Raw genomic sequence first — 9776 nt, 5'->3', positions numbered from 1 at the left:
CCCACCATAGTGAAGCTAAAATAATTCAAATTGTAAATAGACATTGTCAGGAAGATTTCTATAAAATTAAGAAAACAGTCTACCTGCAATGTCTGAGCTGCTGGGTTCATAACACTGGGGAAAAAATAATTTTGTCCTCAGTGGCCTCAGACTTCCTTTCTCTGGACCTTTTGGACATCCACAGCTGGACTTCATTCAACTATCACTTAATACTGGGTTATCAAAATGTTATTGTTACTGTATGTATGTTTTTCAAATGGGTTGAATCTTTCCCTTGCTGCAAAGCTGATGCCCTCACAATGGTAAAGAAGCTTTTAAAAATGTGTTTTCTGCTTGGGGTCTACCTTCCACAATCTCCAGTGATCAGGAACTCACTTCACTGGGCAAATACTATAAGCCTTAACAACAAACTTGCAAACTTCTTGGATTCGCACTGTCCCTGTCACCTCAATTATCAGGCACGGTCAACAGAACTAATGGAAAACTGGACTAAAAAACCAAGAGTGAATTACATGGGAATGAATGAACTGATGAATTATTATAATTTTTATAACTTTTTGTCTAAAATACTACTGATTTTTTAACCTTTTTTTTTACAGATACAAGGAAATTTTTTAAAATGTTTACAACGATTTGGTAAGACATACTGTTATAAGCAGAGTTGAGACATTGATCTTTTTCTCCCTAACTGATCCTTCCAGAATTCAGAAACTCTCAGTGAGCATTCTTATTTCCTTGGCAGTATAGTTATTTGCATAAGTTCAATAAGAATCTGTTCTCTTTATAATACAACGCAATTAGAAACACTGATTATATTACCAAGGCTTTGACTGGAATGTCATATAGGAAAGAGACACGCATAGACAAATATGACCAGAGAGCTTGGAGGAACTAAGGCTGACTTCTTGGAGCCAATAAGGCCCCTTGGAAAAAAATCCTTGTACCTTGTTAACAGGGTTTCCAGCAGCCTTACCTGGTAAATAAGGAAGGGTCCTTCCTGGAAGGCCCAGGAAACTTAGGATACTTTGGGGACTTCAAGAGGAGTGGAATTCACAAAATCTATAGTTATTATAGGAAAACCTGACAGCGAATATCTGGTGTGACTTACTGGCCCTGAGAGGTTATTAAAAGTTTAATCTGGAGATTTCTTATAACAAGTTCCAGCAAAACATAATTAAAAGAGCCTACATGGGTAATCACTATTCTTGCTGGACTTATGAAAATAATCAGGTAAAGCTTATTAAATTAAAATATTTACCAAACAACTTAGTCTTTATTTGGCTTTGTAAAATGAGGGTGATTTTAGAGAGAAAAAATATGTTTCAATTAAACTATAATACCCACTTGTAGATATTAATTTCTAGTGCTATTACTTTCTTTTGAGATTTTGTTACTTACCTGAAAATTGGACTGGTTACTGACTTTTTCTAGTTTTCTGCAATATCTAACTACAGTTCTCTAAAGTTTCCAGTTTTACCCTCTTCTTTTGTTTTGGGATTATTGAGAACTAAAACTGCCCTTTTCCTGAAGCCCTGCAAATTGAAGCTACATGATGTGATATAAATTTCAAAGAAATCACTAGAATAGCTCATATTTAAACAATCCTTGAGTCTGTTTCCGTATAAGCCACTCAGAAAGTTTACCCACGCATCCTATTACTTCCTCAGAGATAATTCAAAATGCAAAAGATGCTTTGTCCCTGACATCTAGCAATCTGCTTGACTGACTGCAACCTGGGCTCAGAAACTGGTTTATAATCTGCTGTCTCATTAACCTTTGTTTTCCTTTTGTTCCCACAGAAGCGTCTCTTATTAAATACCTGATTCCTTGCACATATGTCTGGCTTGGGGAGCCCATCTGCATCATCACCTCATAAATGAGTACAACTGTTTAACTGATCTGTTCTCAGAACTAAAACGTTGGTTCAATGAAATGGAGGATCCTACTAACCTGTTCTCTTTCTATATAGTCAACAGCTCAGCTTTAAATATGAGAAATTCCAAGTTTCAGAGGAAGTAGCTATTGGGGCCCAGGCTAGGCTGCCCCTAAATGTACTTCAATGGTACATTGATCCTATTGAATTAAAGTTACTTAAGAAGTAGCTAAGGAAGAGGAACACTCTGACCCTCCTTTCTGTCTCCCTGAAAGCAAGAATTAAATCTCTCATGTGAAATGTAGACTCCCTGCATCTGGAGGTAGGAGGACACCTTTAGCACCAATGGTAGGGAATTTCAACTGAGAGGCCCATGTAAACAAACTTTGTTATTTCTTTAATTTACTTCCCCAAGCCCAAGCTCTGTTTAGGTTCTTCACTAATTAGGTACCCAAAGCCTAAGTTTCTTTATTCTGTCAATTCCTCACAAATTTATTATTTCTTTGTCTAAAAGTATAAAAGTTTCCTACTTTGTCCACTTCTTAGGTTCCATTTCTATGGGGCCTCCATGTACATAAATTAAAATTTGCTTATTTTTCGCCAGTTAATGTCTTGTTTCAATTTTATTTCAGCCACAAGAACTAAAGAATGGTAGAGGGGAAAACTTCCCCATCCCCAACAATACCATGATATATTTCTCTTGATAAAAGTAAGCAAGCAATTAATTTTTGAACATTAATACATGCTGGATTGTTGCTTTTTTAAATTTGAGATATTTCATTTTTCAAGAAGACTTTAAACACACAATGAGTTTCCAGGAATAAAAGATCTAATACTTTAAAATGCATATAGATATATTGTGGCTAGTGTGATATAGAGAGGGAGCTGCTGCAAGATAAAAGAGGAAGATTTAAAACAACAATTGACACAACAGTTGTCTCATCAAAGTTTTTATTGCCCCCAATAGCTGCATACTTATTGAGATAATTATCCATTTGCTTACATCTATGTCCGGCCAAATTTCACATGCAAGGTAATAAAATTGAGGACTTTTGCTCTGTCCATAGTGATGCCTTTTTCAGGGAAGCTTTACTCCCATCCCTTCAATATGTACCTCCTTGGCCTCAGGGACCTCGACATACTATCTTCTGACTTCGTTTCACCATGTACAGAGGAGCTCATTTCAGGCCTTTCCCATCACAAGTCCTCTGAAACTCTTCTGATAGATGGAAAGCAGAATGCTAGATTTCTAGAGTTCATGTGTCCCAAGTGGAGTAATTCCTTAATAAGTCCCCAATAAGGCTTAGCACAGTTCAAGGCTGTGACTGATAAGTGGTTCTGTTGGCTGTCTTCTGGTACTTGTTCACTACGTTCCACCCTTGTACTAGGTATAGAAAACTTTCTATAGAGAGATTATCTCCAACTTGTTTTAATTCTTGGCAGTCCTGTGGGTAAGAACCTGTCTAGAAAAATTTGGCCTGTAATAAAAGGGGCTAAAAGAGCACATGATGGACTGAGGCTATTTCTGGTCTACTTACAACACAACCATTTTTACTTCAAAGGAAAAGTCTAGAACATTTAACACACACTTTTATTGCATGTTCTATTGGCAGCTACTATCTTAAATGCTTTACAAGTAGTAGACTAGTTCATCTCCATCACATAACAATCTGAAAATACAGGTGCTGTTATTGAGCATATTTAACAGAGGAAGGACCTGAGGATCCCAGAAGCTAAGAAACTTAAGATCAAATAGCTACATAGTGTTGGAGCTGGATTGATTTGAAACGAAGAAGTTTTCTTTCAAGGTAATTTTATATTGCTAAAACTTTCTGTGTTCCTTTTCTTTAGTATCTTTATATTCAACCTATCCAGCTCTCTGAGGCCTGACTGATCTTAATAAATAACCATATATTGATCATGGCTATAAGTACAGACCCCACGGGAAGAGCATAAAAATGAATAAATGTGAGACATCAAGCACAAAGTCCTTTGACCTACACTTAATTTGTCCTTTATGTATTTACATACACCAGATTCACTAACATGGGGGGAGAGGATGTTGTACTTTCTTATCTCAACATAGTTGTAAGCAAGCCCCACCCTTGGTCACAAACACATGGGGTCAGATAAATTAAAATCAGGATGGAGCCTGGAAAGATAGAGCCTCAACCTCTCACTCATGACTCAGTGTGTGTCCATGGAAATAAAGAACATAAAAGCATTAGGAAAAGCACCAGATATTATAGAAAAGCATCCATGGTCTCTCCCTCCTCTAAATCGCATTATCTTTGAGTGGTCAGAAACACATTCTCCATCAAGCCACCAGTTATTTAATTTACTTAATTTGAGCAAGAAGTCCCTAGAAACATTGTAAATTTCTCACATTCAGAAATAGCTTTTTTTCCTCTAGATTCCTCCTCTATAAAGCCTTGAATTTGAATTATAAGGGGAGGGCACAGGTGAAAGCTCAGAGACCCTACAGAGGGTCCTGACAAGGAAATTCCAACATCAGGAGTAGCCGCTTCTTGGAACACCCTGGGAATTGTCACAGATGTGGTCCCATGCCCCAGGCAGGTTGGCAAACTGTCCAAGTCAAAGGCAGGATTTGCCCTTCCCCAGTAGCAACCAGATGCTCTGTTCCCATGATCCCGAGCACAAGGGGAAGGAACTGAGTCCTTCCAGGAAGAGTGATGGCTGGTGTGAGAGGGAAGACAGCAGGGGGCCTGCAAAGAGAATGTGAACCTATAATGGGACAATCTGTGGGACACAGGGACAAGGGGGGCAGTGGGGCCAAATGTGGAGCACCTCTGCTTGGGGCAAGTGGGAAAGCAGCTTGAAATCACAGAACTTAACTGACTTGTCCAATATCTTACTGTCAAAGAAAGAGGGGTTAAAATTCAAGACTTCTGTCTTCCAGTATATTTTTTCCTTCTTTTGCTTTCTTTCAAAATTCATGCTGTTCTTATCTCTGAACACCCCCACTTGCAGATTTCCTACTGAGTCCTTGTTTTGTTGGCCCTCCCCTGCCATCAGTTTCCTGACCTGTCCTCTGCCTGCATTGCTCTGATATGATTTCAATGGATTGACCAAACCACTCCTTCATTTGAACTGTGCCCATCTTCCAAGTAGCCTGTAAGCCCATGCTGCTTTTCTTCCATTGTCAGTCAGGATCACACACATCCCTTGCAAATGGACCTCCTGGAATCTTTAAACATCTCTCTGATGGGACCATGCTGGTCTGTCCTCAGACCCTGCCATCTGGTGGATGTTTTCAACACTGGTGTTTTTCTTATTTTTCTAACTTCTGGGTACAATAGGGTCAGACAGAGAATTCTCTTTCACAATATTTTCCTTAAGCATGGCCTGATACAGGCTTAGGATACAGCAGAAGATAGACTAAATCTGTTCATTAAGATCTGACAGGCATTGGGCCTTTCATACTCAGAGAAGGTAATTTTCACTCAATAAGAGTGATTCCAACCTAAGCCCCACATATTTTATCCCATGGAAACCCTACTGTATTAGTTTAATTTTGCTGTGTAACAAACTCCCACTTGTTTTCAGGTTATTGGCAGAATTCAGTTCCTGGTAGTTGTAGGACTGAGGTCCCATTTCCTGCTGGCTGTCCACTGAGGTGCCACTCTCAACTGCACACCTTGGTACATGGTCACCTCCATCTACTAAACCAGCAAAGACACAATATATCTCTTTGGTGCTTTGAATCTTTTGACTTCCCCTTACCTAGTCAATCAGAGAAAACTGCATCTAAATGGCTCATGTAATTAGATTGGGCCCACTTCAATAATCTCCCAGAAAGTTCTCATTTTATTGACTCAATTAACTGATTAGTGACCTGAATTGTTTCTTAAAGAATCCATTTTGCCATATAACATAACATCATTGAGGGGTTGCTATCTCATCTTGCTAAAGGCTCTTTTCACAATCAAGGGGAGACAGTTTATAAGATCAAGTGTCATTGGGGATCATTGGCATTCTGGATAACCCAGACTTATCTGCCATTCATGCTTCCCTGAGATGCACCTCACTCAAACCTGTATAATGAGATAATCCCCCTATTTCTTATATGAAAGCACCTGAAAGATTGGAGACTGAGACATTTCCTCTCTAATTTGCTTGTACTTGCCCCTGTGGCCATTCTCCACCTCTCTCCCAACCACCCCCACCTTGTACAGAAAGTTAGCCCCTGTATCTCTTCCCTCACTTAGAGAAAATCTAGATGGCCCAAGTTATGTTTGCTAATTTTCAAGAATATTTCCTTTAATCTTGACAGTAGCTGAAACAACCCACCTTCCCATGCTACAGCTCCATAAAACAATACATATTTCTGACCCAAATCAGAATGTTCATTGGGAGGCTTCTCAGGCCAGATATTTTGAATAAAGGCTAACAGTGCTCTGCTTGATTTCCTTCCAGTTTTTGGTACACTGACTTGAACAGGGCTGGACCTCCTACCACTCAGTTCAGCCACTTCCAGAAACCCCTTGACATCTCTCCACCTGAGAGTCCCAGCAAATATGTGACTGAGGAAGGCCCCTCCTAAGCACTGCTCCACTCTCTTTGCTTTATAGAGTGGTTTAAACCCTTATTCTCTCTCTTCTTTGTCCTTGGTCTAAGCTTCTTGACCTAATCTGTTTCACCATGGTACTCATGGTTATCTAGAAAACCTGGGAAAGCAGTGCTGAGGAGATGCTGAATTTTTTTCTTCTATCTTCTTATCACTTGACTATGAGAAACTGACAGTCATTCAAAGAATTTCAGGGTCATTTTCTGCCTTTTAACATGACAAGGATTATGGTACCAATAGTGCTAAACACTTGAATCTCAGCTAGGATTTTATGAAAGAAAATTTAGAATGTCACAGTGTCATTAGGGGAATTTGAGATATAAATAAGACCCTCTCATTGTATAGTACCTTAAAATCAAAAGGTTTAAAGATTCTAAATATTTAATCATCTACATTTTTTAAAATCTTGTGAAGATGAATTTATAAATATATAAAAACTCTAAAAATGTAAGAAAAGTTGAAAATTCCTTTCTTTAACCATTCCTGAGGATAGACAAATAAAATAGACAATCTAACCCCCAAATTTAATGGTATTTTGGTTGATTCTTTTCCAAACTTGTTTTCTTACCTGATTTCCTGATCCATGACCTCGTGAAGTCCACAGTATTTGATATTAGCAGATATTTCAGGAGGGTATTGGTATAAGAGTCAGTTTTCCTTCAGAGAGAGGCTCTTGGAAAGCTCAGGAAAGAAGATGGAACTCCTAGTATCATGCAGGACTAGACACCATGTCAGGACTGGGTCTGTAACAACTGTAGATTTATAAGAGGGAGGGAAAGAGAGACACTGTAGGACCTTGGGGGAAAGGGAGGGAGGGGAGGACTGCCAGAGGAAAAGGCCAGGATAGCAGGTCTGACAGGTGTAATTTTAAAAAGAGCAAGAAACCTATTTTTATATTGAAAGGAAAATGCAATGGAAACAGCAATAGAAATTAGGAAGTGAGACATAAGACATCTCAGTTAAAGTCCTTTTCTTCCAATGTGCTGCAAACGTTACTTCATTTCATGTCAAGGACCATGAGCTCTCTGAAATTTTGCTCTAATAGCAAGGCTAGTTGTCTCCCCACGATTACACAGATATTTGCAGGAGGCAAAGGACATTAGTACTTGTAGCATCATGAGTTTCACAATATTCATCTCAGTCCCCCTTACTCGCTAGTCCCATGGTGGGGACATAAATGGGCCCATACAGGTGCCTTCACATGTAGTGGGTTATGTTATAGGAGAGGAATATCCCCTACAATTACACTAAAGGAGCTTGGGTAACATGAATCTTTATGATGGGCAGTAAGCTAGCCTACTCCTTACTTCAGATGGAGACATCTTTCTTGTATTGGACAGTAACCAGGTCTGACTTACTTCACTCTGGATGGAAACACTATGTCAATTTTCTAAAACTATAAACAAGCCTGCCTTTTGTTTGGAGAGAGATGCCATCTCTACTTTGTTTTTTTTTTTTTTTTAACATCTTTATTGGAGTATATTTGCTTTACAATGGTGTCTTACATTCTGCTTTATAACAAAGTGAATCAGTTATACATATATCCCCATATCTCTTCCCTCTTGCATTTCCCTTCCTCCCACCCTCCCTATCCCACCCCTCTACGTGTCACAAAGCATCAAGCTGATCTCCCTGTGCTATACGGCTTCTCTTGGTTAGTTATCTATTTTACATTTTGTAGTGTATGCCCATACCACTCTCTCACTTTATCTCAGCTTACCCTTCCCCCTCCCCGTATCCTCAAGTCCATTCTCTAGTAGGTCTGTGTCTTTATTCCCATCTTGACCTTAGGTTCATGACCTTTTTTTTTTTTTTTAGATTCCATATATAAGTGGTAGCATACGGTATTTGTTTTTCTCTTTCTGACTTAATTCACTCTGTATGACAGACTCTAGGTCCATCCACCTCACTACAAATAACTCAATTTTGTTTCTTTTTATGGCTGAGTAATATTCCATTGTAAATATGTGCCACATCTTCTTTATCCATTCACCTGTTGGTGGACACTTAGGTTGCTTCCATGTCCTGGCTATTGTAAATAGAGCTGCAATGAACATTGTGGTACATGACTCTTTTTGAATTATGGTTTTCTCTGGTTTTGACTTTATTTTTGTGTATGGTGTTAGGGAGTGTTCTAATTTCATTCTTTTATATGTAGTTGTCCAGTTTTCCCAGCATCACTTACTGAAGAGGGTGTCTTTTCTCCACTGTATATACTTGCCTCCTTTATCAAAGATAAGGTGACCATATGTGCATGGGTTTATCTCTGGGCTTTATTTCCTGTTCCATTGATCTATATTTATGTTTTTGTGCCAGTACCATACTTTCTTGATTACTGTAGCTTTGTAGTATACTCTGAAGTCAGGGAGCCTGATTCCTCCAACTCTGTTTTTCTTTCTTAAGATTGCTTTGGCTATTCGGGGTCTTTTGCATTTCTATACAAATTGTGAAATTTTTTGTTCTAGTTCTGTGAAAAATGTCAGTGGTAGTTTGATAGGGATTGCATTGAATCTGTAGATTACTTTGGGTATTAGAGTCATTTTCACAATGTTGATTCTTCCAATCCAAGAACATGGTATATCTCTCCATCTGTTTGTATCATTTTTAATTTCTTTCATCAGTGTCTTATAATTTTTTGCATACAGGTCTTTTGTCTCCTTTATTCCTATATATTTTAGTCTTTTTGTTGCAATGGTAAATGGGAGTGTTTCCTTAATTTCACTTTCAGATTTTTCACCATTAAGGTATAGGAAGGCAAGAGATTTCTGTGCATTAGTTTTGTATCCTGCTACTTTACCAAATTCATTGATTAACTCTAGTAGTTTTCTGGTGACATCTTTAGGATTCTTTATTTATAGTATCATGTCATCTTCAAACCCATCTCTATTTTTAAAGGCTCTTCACTACACAGACAACCTTGCAAATATAGTCCAGAACAAAGGGCAGTCAGTGTCTCTGCTTGCATGAAGTGCAGAAACATCAGAGCCCTGCACAGAATTATTTTCCAAGGCATCTCTGAACATTTTTTTTACTTCCTCAATGAAACAACAGGGTTCTTTCCACTTGTGATAGTCAATGACTTTTAGAAAAAAAAAATGATTTGCAAGGGTTTAAGTGTCTGGGGAAGGGTCCTTGTGTAACTGGCAACAGAGAGGTGCTCAGAGCATTTGGCAATCTTGAAATGTACGGAGTTGAAGAATGATTGTGCATAAAGCATTATACAACTAGAAACCTTTTTTCATCCTTATGATACATTCTGAATAGCTCCTAAGGTATTGCAGGCATAACCTGCAGACAGCATCTCTGATTAACATT

The sequence above is a fragment of the Tursiops truncatus genome, chromosome 14, assembly GCF_011762595.2.
Source record: "Tursiops truncatus isolate mTurTru1 chromosome 14, mTurTru1.mat.Y, whole genome shotgun sequence".
In the NCBI taxonomy this organism is placed as follows: domain Eukaryota; kingdom Metazoa; phylum Chordata; class Mammalia; order Artiodactyla; family Delphinidae; genus Tursiops; species Tursiops truncatus.
This window is presented reverse-complemented; position numbering follows the sequence as displayed.